The following is a 12,866-nucleotide window of genomic DNA, read 5'->3' on the forward strand; positions in this document are numbered from 1 at the left end:
TTACCAATGGATGTAACTGAAATTGTCATTTACTTCACCTCTGAATTTGTCCTAATATATTAATGTATACAGTAAATCTGCCTTCCTGGGAATAATTCTGAAATTTAGTTTATTGTAAAAGGGTTTTAGTGAAACAGAAACAAAAGAGAAAGCCTGACTTCCTGGAAAGGGTTAGTCAGCAAAATAAAACATACTTCGAGTCCTGTTAGAAGATATATTGTGAGATCTGAGATACAGGTACATAAATCCCAAAGATCAGAACAAGGAAGTACTGGCTACATTTCTAATGGTGCAACAACCAAAGCCCCTGCTGTGCATAAATAAAGCAGAGAGAATTGAGTGTGGAAACTGACAACAAAACTATACATAATTTGTTTTTTTTCAATGTACTCTGGATTACAGTTGTATCTAGTGAATTTTTGTGAATTGGAGCCCATATGTTTTTTCTATGGGCCTATTTCTGCCACTTTACTCATGGTGAGCAGTACTTTACTCCACAAGCAGTCCCACTAAGGAAAATGGGCCAGAATCTCAAATGTGGCCAAACTGTGCTCTGAGCTACCTTTCCACTCCCCCACTGGGGCCACTTGATTTCCCAGTGTCAATTAGAGCAGGCTAAGGGCTGCTCTAGGCTACACCAGCAGTTCCCTAGAGATGTGCCAGTTTCTGGGGATTGCCATAGCACGAGCTATTCCAGTCACACTCTGTCCAGTGCTTAGCACTAACACACCTCACGCATCAAAGGTGGGAAATGTTCTGGCTCAATGGAATTGCTCGTGGCGTGAAGTAATGCTCAGTGTGATTAAAGGGCGGCAGAATCTAGCCTTGTGTGATTTTTCCCCCCTTCACATAATCAGTTACAATAAATTTTCAATACAAATAATTTATTCTGCATATGGGCCTGATTCCAGTAGTAGTTTTATTCCTATGCTCCATATCACCTAGATGTGCATGTTAAAAAAAGACATACAGAATTTAACAAAGATAATGGGCTGGATCCGCAGCTGGTCTAAATCAGCATTGCTCCATTGACATTAATGAAGCTAACCTAATTTACACCAGCTGCCTCACAAGGAAGGGTGGAGAAAGTACCTCTCGCTGCTCCATGAGCTGCTTTCCTGCCAGGCTCTGGAAGCCCCAAGGAGAGCACAATAGAAGCTCACCTAGCTCTGACCGACCTAAGGGAGTGCCTAGTAAAGGATGGCTTCCCTTCCTCACATCACTGCCCAGGGCAGCCCAGGGGAAGGCACGTAGAGGGGAAAATGAGAACAAACAACCAGCTACGGCTCCCTGATTCTCTGACCCAGCCCTGCCCTGGTTAGCCCAATCTAACTTTAAGAAACCATACCACCTGCTGAGGATAACTAGAGCACACTCCACTCGGCCATCCCACTCTGCTCCCTGGACAAGGAGGAAGATGTAGATGTAGGAGCTGGCTATGCCGACTCTACATCTGTTGTGAACGCCTCCATGCGGGGAAAATCCCCAGCTGGGAATTAGGAGTAGTTTCTGCTCCCTTTGCACTGCCTAAGTGGCACAAAGGAAGGGGCCTGTGACAAGGATCTGCCTCCAAGTATTGATTGTGGCCTCTTGCCTTTTTGGAACTAGTACATTTGGCCCCCAACTGAGAAGGCTGCTCAGCTCTGCAGTAGGGAGGTCAGCATAAGCAGAGCGCTAAACATACCATCTAGCACTCGATAGCATCCTGTGGTTTTTGCAACACTCCCTGGAGGTCCAGAAGTCAATGACTGGAGTCCATCATTTGCAGATGTCGTCTTTTTTCCTCTGTTACAGATATACTAGAGAACTGGCAGTATTCCCCGTCTTTGTTAACCACTTCAGGACACCGCTGGTGGGAGAATTCAATGGGAAGCAAACTACATCTCAGAGAGCCATTGATGCGCCAGCCCAGAAGGGACTGTGAGGGATTACAGGGCTTGAACCTGGGCCCACGGATCTGCAGGCAGAGCTCAGACCATGGTTGCTACCCAGCAGCTCACCTGAATAACTGGAGAAGTTAGCCAACAAAGTGCTAGCTCACAAAGGGACCTGCCCACAAAGCTCCCGACTGGGGGTAACTTCCAGCACCACCAGCTGGCTGGGGAGCTCTATTTAAACCAGAAAGAGGCAAAGGAAGTTGTCTGAGAAACTAGAGGAATCCCTGATTGGTTGCTGCCATGGACTCTGCCTGCTTACCAGACTCCGATGCCCTGCCTTCCTGTCCACCTTGTCCTATCCCCATCCGTTCCTGGTTCCTGCCTCACTCCAGGTCCCAGTTCCTATGTCCCACCCTTGAGCTCTGACCTTTGGTGTGGCACCTGACTAGCCCATTAGACATGACTGTCCAGGCCCCATTCACTCCAGGTCATGTACTCCAGCCCCCTGTGCTAAGTCAGGACGAAGTAAACCCAGACCATCTCTGACACATGTTTGCCTACCCTGTTCTTAAAAAACTCCAGTGATGCCATAAAAGGCACCTTCTCGCCTACACAGCAAGAACTGAACAGCCCAGCAGGTGCTGGCTTTAGGCTGAGGTACGTCACCTTTTGTGCAGCCGGCATGTAACATGACTTTCACTTCAATCATCCCACACAAAGTACAGCAACCCTGTAGTCCAAAAAGTGACAATACACTGGGCCAAACCCTTTCCTGGGTGAGTCTACTCACTGCAATGGGCTTGCACCAGGGATGAATTTGGTCCATCATATTTTTCAGCTCTACATATTTATGGTTCTACCAGACTGAACTGGGCAATTTAATATGCATATATTGCATTGTCTGCTTAACATAATTGTGGTCACTGCTACTATCCTGATCTGTGCATGTTCATTAAAAAAAAAAAAAAAAAAAAAGACCCTGGTTTCAGCTCTTATTGAATTGTCAGAATACTGAAGACACACACTATAAAATCACGGCAATACCTGCACAGTTAAGAGTGTGCACATGTTAACACAAACATGTATATACACACAGACAGTAAATATGGCTTCAACTCTAAGCCACGTTTAGCTGAAGCAAAGACCCCATTGGCAGACAAACAAGATATGTGCAGTTTTCAAAGTATGCATGCATGACCACCCTGAAAAAACAGAGACTAGTATCTGGTAGAAGTCCTATTACATGCATGACATGCAAAATTATGCTGGGATTTTGGACTTACGTGCACTTTTCTAAAAAAGGATAAAATTGAGCCCTCAGAGACCACAGTTAAATAGAAAATGAAATGAAAAACTAATCAATGATTTACATTCTATTGTAGTGGTTTTTGCAACCCTTAAATTTTCAATCTGGAATCTGAACTAGAAAGAGAATCAACCAGCAACTATGCAAAGAACTGTCCACAGCTACGCAAATAGCACCAATGAAGATATTTAAGTTTAGAAGCTTAATAGTTGGAGACAAAAACAAACAATATATTTCCCTGCAAAATTCGTATCAAATAACTCAGTCTGCAGTTAGGTACTGAGCCCCTCTGGTACTGGATGAGACTTCAGAAATGGAAATAAAATTTGACATAGCCACATTGCCAATTAAAGGTGAAACAGAAGCAATATGTCAACTGGTAGCAGAGAGAAGCATTCTGAGTTCCTATAGGAAACTAGCTCCTTTGGACCCACCTACAAAATTCTGGAGTATTGAGGTAAATAGAACAGCAGCAGAGTTTACAGAAAAAAGTAAACAAAAGAAGAAAGAGGAGGAGAATTGGGACTTGACTACAGCTGTTATCAGATTATACATGCTGCATGTAACTGAACAAGTATTAAAACAAGTATTAAAACAAGTATTAAAACAAGTATTAAAAAGTCAACAGACAACAGACATGGCTCATTAACAGAGGAAGGCAGTTCTGTTCTCATGTAAATCTGGGGCAAGTCCATGGAAGCCAATAATTGATGCTAAAGTAAACCTGGAGTAATGGAGCAGAATTTGGCCTTCCCAGTTCAGATTCAAAGTCTCCTCCACTGGAGAGAGAAAAACAAAACAAAGGAAGTTCCTAAGAGAGATCTGAAAAAAACTGCAGGGATTTCAAAGCAAGAGTCGTAATTTCTGCAAACCATGCAGAACCACTGTGAACCGCATCCACTGACCTTGCTAAATATTCCAGCACAATAGTTTACCTCTTGAAAAGCACACAACAAATGCCTGTGGGTGTAAGGGGATCCTTTATTATGTCCCCTACAGCCAGAGGCTGATGTGAACATTGTCAGGTTTACGGACACACAGACTTCCAGACAGTGCAGCTGCCAGTGATCCGGCAAAAAGGCCTAATTGGTCAGCAGAAGCTCCAAGGGGAGAATGAGGACAAGTTTAACAGGCAGCAAGCACCTGGTCTGTTGGTATAAAAAGCAGCTGGGAAGCAGCTGAATCTGAAAGCCTGGAAATGGATAGGTGGTCTCCCAATAACGACCCTACTTCGGGATCAGGTTGCCGGATGTCTTACTGTTTTACATTCTGGGGCTGAGAAAAGAAAGCCTTCCTCTCTTGCAATTGGCCAGCTTCCTGCTAAACCATTTTTTCCAGTTCTAGAGGCTGCTGCTCTGGTAGTGCCATCCCACAGGGGACCAAGTTTTCAAAAAGGTGTCTACAATTTAACAAAAATAGAACACCGTTTGGGATGAATGTAATGCTTGTGAAAGGTGCCAGGATTGACAGGTCTAAGGGATGGAGTTCTCTATTTATTCACAGAAACACTACAGCCCTGGATTGGTATTATAAGATTGGTCACATGGCCCCATCATTGACCTTGACCTTGAGGGTGAAAGGGTGGTTCAGTCTGGCAGCAAGTTTGCCAATCAGTGCCAACAGAGATGGGATTAGTGATGTGGATACCTGCCTACTGGGAGCTGGACTGAGACCAAATTCATTTCATACAGGTCATTGAACAGCCAACAGAAGATAATATTCAATCTGTACTGATTTAGCCCAGATTTGCACCAGTAGCCAAAGGATGAAAGGCTTATCTCCTGGACCATCCAGTCCCCTATGCCCACAAAAATGGCAAGGGCAGCTGTTTTGGACATGCAGATTCAGATCTTTTGTGCAAACAGACAGGTTAGCAAATTCAGAGAAAATTTTGCAGGGGTATCAAGGTGGGACCCAATGAGGACCTTCTGTTGGCCTCTGAGCATTTAGTGGGGGGACTCTCAGGGACAACAAGTCATTCACCTGGCTGAGCCCATTTTTGCACTGGAAAGCCAAGCCTTCTTAAAACATTTGCCACATTAGGCATCCTTGCCAATAACCAAATGAGAGTGGCTACTCTACCTGGACATGAACAAAGACAGTTCCTGGAAATGGTTTCAGGATGTCTGCTTCTCAAAATCAACTTGTGACAGGACGGTGGCCCTCCAACTGCTGGTCCTGGATGGTGAATGGTAAAAACCAACGAGGTGGAGATGCTGGAACTTATTAGGGTAGAAGGGTGCTGTAAAATATGGATCATGCCATAGAGGGCTCTCTTGGACACCAGTGAATGGAGGCCTTCAGGCATGCAGTCCAACTGACAGAGAAACTTTCTGTAGGACTTGGAAGTATCAATGACTAAAAACACTTTCTTTCACCGCTGTCTCACCAGAAAACTCAATCTCCCACCTCCTGGATGAGGGTCAGGCTGGTGCAAGATGCAGTTGCCTGCCTCCTCCATGGTTTAGGTTGTCATGAGCTCAACAAATTTGTGCTCTAGTCCCTCCATCGGTTCCCAGTGCAGTTGTGCAACGAGTCTTGGGCATTGATCCTAATCTTCAAAGCAATTAACAGGTCTGGTTCCAGTTACATTACAGACTGCATCTCCATCTATGAACCACCAAGACAATAACAATTATCTGGGCAGTGAAGATCACTAAATCCAGAACCAAGTGTGTGGGAGCTGGGGATAAAGCATTCTCAGTGGAGTGGACCTGGCTGTGGAACGAACTTCCAGACACGGTCAGATTAATCCAGAGTGGACAATGTTAGCATCCTACCTCTCATTCAGGTCCATAACCTGGGCATCATCTTTGAGGCGGCCTTCTCTCTAGACCCACCCATCCACAATGTGTCTAAATCTTGTACTTCTTTCAGTACGCTATCTATCTAAAACTCTCATCCAGGTCTTCGCTACCATGCACCTCAACTAGTGCAACCTCCGTCTGGCCTTGACAAAAGCACCTTGGCTCCTCTAAAATCCATTCAAAACACTGCAGCCAAAAATCATCTGCCTGGCTCATTGCTTTGATCATGTCACTCCTTTGTTTGTATCCCTCCATTGGCTCCCCCTCTTCCACCACCACAAACTGGTCTTCAGTTTTATAGCCCTTCATGGTTTACCCCCGCCCCACATATGATCCCTGTCTCTTAACTTCCTGAGTCGCTGAGGTAGTGGAGATGGGTTCACATAGGCATTCCTTCGCTGTGGCAAGATACCAAGCCATGGCTGACAACAATGACCAGAAAAAGAGGCAAAATATAGGAAAGGTCACAAAATGCCCCATTTTGTGGCCTCACTCCACCTCAGACAGTTAATCCCCCTAGGGACAGTTATATGACTACAGGGGAAGAAAACAAAAGAAGGGGCAATAAATGGCATGTTGAAAAAACATCCAGGGAGGAGGAAGAGTCCAAAGGCTGATAGAATAAAGACAGGTTGCTTCCCTATCACGCTCCAGGTTCAGACTCTGGCCCACAAAGTCCTTTTTATTTTAGGGACCTTGATGCAGGGTGTTTTTTTGCTCTTGCAACTGATTATTGATTCAGCCACACCTTGCTAGCACCTGAGCAAAAAGCCACATGTGCAGCCTCTCTGTCGGCGGTTGCCACTACTACAAGCCATTCACCTTTATTCTGAAGCAATGGATTACAAACACACATGGGCAAGCAGAAAATACAACTTGTTTGTGCCGTTATGTAATCTGTGAAATAAGACTGGGCAAACTATTTTTGTTGCCTGTAATATTCCAGTTGATTCTACAATCGCTGTGCCACAAAACTTTCCCCCTCCCCCCCACCAGCCAGTAAAATGTATATTGGTGATTGGTAACAAAAACACCATGATAGAAGAGTTGAATTTATTTTATACTTATAAATGAAAAGAGCTGTTCACAAAGGGGGGTAACCGATATGCTCGGTAAATCAAGGATAAAAGGAGAGAGGCTCTATTGAAGATTTTTTCCCCTCTTTTTTAAAAAAAAATCTTTTGATGAGGTGCCCTGTTGCTCTGAGATGAGCTTCCACTGAAGTACTTTTAGAATTGCCTCAAAGAGAAACTGATCATTTAAATGAATTAAAGACCCCAAAACAGATCCACTATCTCAACCCCAGGATAATTTTCCATATCAAGAATTCTGTGAAGTTTATAAAATACCTTTACTACTGAATCAAGGGTTTATACGACCATGAAGAATCTCATTCATTTGCCAATATTGCTTCTGAAATGGTGAAGGATGGTACATTTGTAATAAAGATGAAAGCAAAAATGAGGAAGAATGTGAATCTTCTGATACATTTATATTTATCAATCATGAGTGTTTGAGAAAGCACTGGCCCTTTAAATTCCTCCTGATCTGCATGGGATTTCTACCCTGCTTGGTAAATTCAGCTGAAGAACACTAGGTTTCTGTAACATGCTGCCTTCCTTCAAGGAAGAGGAAATTTTAAAGGGCCAGGACTGGAGAGTGCGTACCAGATGTTGTTCTGTTATGAGGGAGAAAAAGAATGAGGACGATTTGGTGTAGGTTGAGATGGTTACATCACATAATGGAACGTGACAAGACATGACCAACATTCAGGACAGAAAGACAGTCACTTTCTGTACATGCATCTACACGGTCAAGGATGTTCTTATTTGACCCTCTCTACATGCATCATTGCTAATTTAAGTTACATTCTGGAACAATGCATCTCTTCCCCCCAATTCTTTCCAGGAGGTTACTATCTTCGCTATTGTGGTCCCAAGATTCTTTGCCCCCAGGCCAAAGTGATGGGTGAATAAGGGCTGCAGATGAACGAATGGCTTTTCTCTCTTTTGTGTATTCCCTTCAAGGATCCAGGGACAGATGTTGTGTGAGCCAGAGTCCAGAGGGAACAGTCAACAGACCACTCCAGTCTCCCTTTACAATGTGGAAAAAGGCAGTTGGTGATTTTATTCATTTTGGTGTGGGCTGTGCAGGCCTATTTGTTTCTTTTACAGGAGCTGAAGACTGGCCAGAGATTTTTGTTTGCGTTAACTGATGGATTGTTAGGTTTGTTCTGTATATTGTAGTAGATTTCTATTTAATTAGATTATACAGTGTCCACCCTGTTATTTATGGTGTGTTACAGAGGATAGATTCTACTCCAAACGTGTGCAGAAATGTATACGTAAACTCAAAGGCTGAATTTGTTTCTCAGTGGTGGACCAAGTATTGCATTCAGAAACTACCACTTAACACACAACATTAAGGACTCAGACACACTTGGACCCAAAGTCCTCAAAACTCGAAGTCCTTCTCCAGACAAAATCCCCGCTGAGCTCAATAGGAGTTACATACACATAAGGACTTAAAGATCAGGATAGAATCTAAAGACACCCCTTTATTAATATTTTTAAAATCCAGTTTTGATGGAGTAATAACAAAAGATTCAAATGACTATAGATGCATAATGCAAAGTCATAACTGGGCAAGCCTAAAGGACTCAGAGGCATATTCCAAAAGAAAAATCATCTCTTATAAAGAGATTATTTTTATAGTTTCCATCCCTTTCCTTACCATATAATACAGGGATGGGTCTGAATGGGGACTACCAATATAGTCAAGAAAAAAAGAAGTGTCAGAATGAATTCTTTCATTTTGGTGATGAAGAGCTAGCTTTGCTTGCCAGCATGCAGGGTTCAATAAAAATAGACAGGTCTTCAAAAAACTGCAGCATAGATAGATGAAGCCTTTAAAGTAATATAAGTTCTGTCACCTAGATATGAAATATAGACTTGAGCACCCACCAAAGTAAAAGCTGACCAAACACTCCATCTACAAGTGTTAAAGTTTGCTGAAAGTGTCTTGGCCTGAGAAATGTTCTAATGCGATATCTCCTTACAACACCAGATAGCAAAAAAGAATATGAAGGTAAATACGTTTTTCAAAGGAAAAACAAAACACCCACAAAGGAACAAAGCCATAAAGCCAAGTAAGATCTCAGTAGCTAGTTAACCATAGTTTCTCAGAGAGCTGCAATTAGTTGCAGAATGGAGAGTGTGAACTTTTCAGCCTGATTTCAGCAGCACATATAATGACTTGAGTAACTGGAAAGCTGATAGGTATGTGCTGAGGGTTGGTTTCAAGATTTCCTTGCCAGACAGAAGGTCAGGATTCCTGTGGTCTCCTGTCATATTTAATTCATATCCTCTGGCCTTCTTTGCCTCGTTTATTGAATTACAGGAATAAAATTGAGTGAACCAAAAACAAAAGAAGAAGGGTCAGGGTAAATCCTGACTTCACTTACACCCCATTAGCACCATCGCCTTGAGTGGGCTTGTAACAGGGTAAGTGAGGGCAGAATCTGGCCTTTAGACTTTTGGAAAACAGACAAAACGCTAAAAACTTGGGAAGGGAGGACACAGCGAGTCAGTGTAACCCCTGCTGCCACCTCCATTATTACTCTCAAGTCATTTATCACGAGGAACACAGAGTGACTTTCTGTGGCAGGGGTGAGTGGGTGGAACTGCTACCATTAGAGAAGTTTCCTCCGCTTTAATCCCCAGTTTACAGTGGCACCCTGTATGTGTTGATCAGATTCTTTCTGTGTCACAAGTGTGCATTCCCAAAATACAGGTCCGGTTGCGGGAGGGCTTTTCAAATCCCTGATTGGTGGTTAAGCAGCTCAGTAATCAGGGGCTGTCCTCATGCATGTTTATTAAAAACGCCACAAACTAACTTCCCAGTGGGCTTGCTTGTCATTACAGTGCGCCACTGTCATCTTCACAGCACAGCTACGCCCCTCAGATCCCCTGCACAGGAGAGGCTCAGCAGCTGCAGGACCTACTACAGCCCTGATGTTGCTGGAGCAGCTCTGCAGCCAGCGGGGAGAAGATTCTGTTCCCCTCAACTCCCATGGACCCCCCCATCACACAACCCACTTTCTGCCTGTACACTGGGTCCAAGGTCGGAACTGAAACGTATTAATAATCATTCGTCTCCCCTAGCCAATGCCCCATTACCTCAAAACAGACAAAAACACTTCCATTTGTATTATAAAGAGGCCACCCTCTGGGCCACCTCACCACATACACACGGAATCCTTCCGCCACCGTCTGGGCCACCTCACCACATACACACGGAATCCTTCCGCCACCGTCTGGGCCACCTCACCACATACACACCACAACCGTCTGCCTGCTTCTTCTTCAGCATCAATGGCAGCTCTTCCTCCAGCCTAGTTACAATGTCCCTTCCCTCATGCTGGTGAAACAATGCTGCTCTGATTGTTTCCATTTCCCAGGTGCTGATGGTCACACGCAGTTGAACTGTTACAGGGAAAGAAAAAGTGCCAGTGTGTGGACTGTCATCAGCTCAGACAAAGTTCCTAGCTGCTGAAATTTGCCATCTGCCCTATACATTAGCAGATATGTAAAGATATAGATGTAGGCATGTCCTCGGTGGCTACATGCAATGTTTGGAACCACAGGTCATCTGCATGGCTAGAACCTATAGACTTCAGCACTACAGCACAGACTACTACCTCTTGAGCTAACAGAATAACTCTGTCACCTTCAGAAGTAATTGGCTGTTATCTTCCATGCTAGCCATGAGATAGGGATGTGACACCTTACATGGGAGTTACATATTCATCTGAAGACTCTGTTGGCAGTGGGCTAGATTCTGTTCTCACTTCCACCAATGTAAATCTGAACTCTGTTACACTAGTGCAAATCCACTGTAAGCGAGGTAAGCAATTAACTCCAGTGAGTTATTCCTGGCAAGGTCAGGACTCAGTTAAACACAATTAGGAATATGGGAAAATTGCACAGATCAGTTAGGTTTTTCAGACATCCCTTTGGGCTGGTCTACACACAGTTTTTGTACCACTTCAACTATATTGTTAAAGTGGTCTAATCCCCTAGTGAGGACACAGTTTTACTTACTGTACATTTGCAGAAACAAGCTAGACCCATACAGGCCCCTTTAATACCAGCATTAGTCACTTTTTGGAGACATCTGTGTGGAAATCTGGCAGCAGATTTTCACCCAAAATGCCATCAAGGAAAATAAAGATATAAAATGATCTGAAACTGCATCCAAGACGTTTTAGCTGGCCAATATTTTGCTTTGGCATTTGAATTTTTAGAAGTGGCCCACCTAATAAAGATTTTCACAGCTATACTGTACGTTTTTATTTTAAAACTTAAAATCTGTTTAACTTCCAAAAATTTAGCAAACTACTCACACGCATTTCAACTTATTTCTACTTAAATACATTTAGCAAAGGTGACCAGATGCTTTGTGTTTTTAATGGCTTGTTCTACGTCCCAACAAAATTTCCCAGTTTTGGCTGCATTCGCAGATGACTCATTTTGAAACCCTGCCCAGCTGCCCTGACACAGACGAGGCATGGCACAGTTAAAAAAACAGACCATCTGTACAAGAGAAGTGGGTAGAGGGAGTTCTTTGCCAGGAAAAGGTCCTGCCATTTCTTGGTCACTACACTTTCTAGCTATCCAACAAACTGAAACGTTCTGGGTCCAACCTATTTGCCTTTCCAGCTATTGTACATTAAACAGTTTCCTATCTTACATGAAACCTTTTACCTTACCCTGCTATAGCAGCTTCTGTTTAGATCCAACACTTTTGTATAATGTCTGATTTTTATCTCACATTAATTCTTTGCAATTACATGTCACAGTTGCTGCCCTCTGGGCTACATCAACCAAGCTTCACATTAGGGGAAAAAAGCACGAAACAATTCATTTATGCCAACGCCGACTAATTAGTTCTGTCCAGCTCCATACCAGTAGCACTCTTATTGTCTGTGCTGCCATGTGCCAGACACCCACATTCAGAAACACTCCATTCATACCTAGGGCTGGTGGAGTCCAAGGGCAAAATTCTACTCTGACAGCTCCCCACTGCTCCAGGAAGAGATGTGTGTACATATCTGGAGCTGAATCTGGTCTCAAGCCTGTCACTGAGATGAGATGCTTTGTGACTTGAGAGGGTTCTGGCCCCACTGTATCTACAGCACGACCTGCAGGCTGCTCCATGGAGGAGCATTAATATGTGCTCCCCACCCAGGAGATGGAATGTGCCGCAAAGTGAGCTCAGCGGGGCAGAAGTGGTTCGAGGTGGGGAGAAAAGGTGTCCGAGATTCTGCCGAATCTTCCTTGCAGCCTATATTCTATAGCATCTGAAAGAACTACTGTAACTCGATTCATCTGGCATGCATATGAATGACAAATACACTTCAGAGGCAATAAATTAGCAATTTCAAGGCTTTACTTCCCCTCATGGACTAATTGCCAGAGATTATAGTACATTATGAGAAGGCAATGATACTAATGCCTAAATATGCTTCAGTGATTATAGAGCTATCCTCAATAACCATGCTGCTTAAATGTCTGTGCAAGAAGGATCTTCATTATGAAATTAAATATTATTTTGAAGCAAGGTTATAGGAATTTACTAGGCTTCATCTTTGCAGTAATGCAGTCTGGGAGCAATATATATTGCAATATATATTTTTACTAATAGGAAGAGTAAAGGGTCCCAAAATATTTGTATGTTGTAAATCTGAATGGTATTCCTGGCAAGAAAGAGGATCTTTATTTTACAGTTGCTATTAGCATGCTGTGGGCTTGATTCCTCCCTCTTTCTTATGCTGGTTTCACAGTGGTTGATTGACTCCTGATTTATTCCTATGTT

At 43.4% G+C, this 12,866-nt stretch overlaps 1 protein-coding gene across 15 annotated transcripts in view; it reads right to left on the reverse strand.

The window, feature by feature from the left end:
* MEGF11 (multiple EGF like domains 11) overlaps positions 1-12,866 on the reverse strand; it is a 387,570-nt gene that overhangs the window by 99,504 nt on the left and 275,200 nt on the right. The window lies entirely within an intron of this gene.

The sequence above is a fragment of the Lepidochelys kempii genome, chromosome 10, assembly GCF_965140265.1.
Source record: "Lepidochelys kempii isolate rLepKem1 chromosome 10, rLepKem1.hap2, whole genome shotgun sequence".
In the NCBI taxonomy this organism is placed as follows: Eukaryota; Metazoa; Chordata; order Testudines; family Cheloniidae; genus Lepidochelys; species Lepidochelys kempii.